This window comes from Colobus angolensis, unplaced genomic scaffold (genome assembly GCF_000951035.1).
Source record: "Colobus angolensis palliatus isolate OR3802 unplaced genomic scaffold, Cang.pa_1.0 Scaffold422, whole genome shotgun sequence".
Lineage (NCBI taxonomy): Eukaryota > Metazoa > Chordata > Mammalia > Primates > Cercopithecidae > Colobus > Colobus angolensis.
This window is the reverse complement of record NW_012117622.1, coordinates 1329238-1329637: the sequence shown is the minus strand read 5'-3', so window position 1 is coordinate 1329637 and position 400 is coordinate 1329238.

Genomic DNA, 400 nt, shown 5'->3' with positions numbered 1-400 from the left:
CCTTCTGAAACTATTCCAATCAATAGAAAAAGAGGGAATCCTCCCTAACTCATTTTATGAGGACAGCATCATTCTGATACCAAAACCTGACAAAGACACAACAAAAAAAAGAGAATTTTAGACCAATATCCCTGACGAACATTGATGCAAAAGTCCTCAGTAAGGTACTGGCAAACCAAATCCAGCAGCACATCAAAAAGTTTATCCACCTCGATCAAGTCAGCTCCATCCTGGGATGCAAGGCTGGTTCAACATATGCAAATCAATAAATGTAATCGATCACATAGCAGAACCAATGACAAAAACCACATGGTTATCTCAATAGATGCAGAAAAGGCCTTCAACAAAATTCAACAGCCATTCATGCTAAAAACTCTCAATAAACTAGGTATTGATGGAA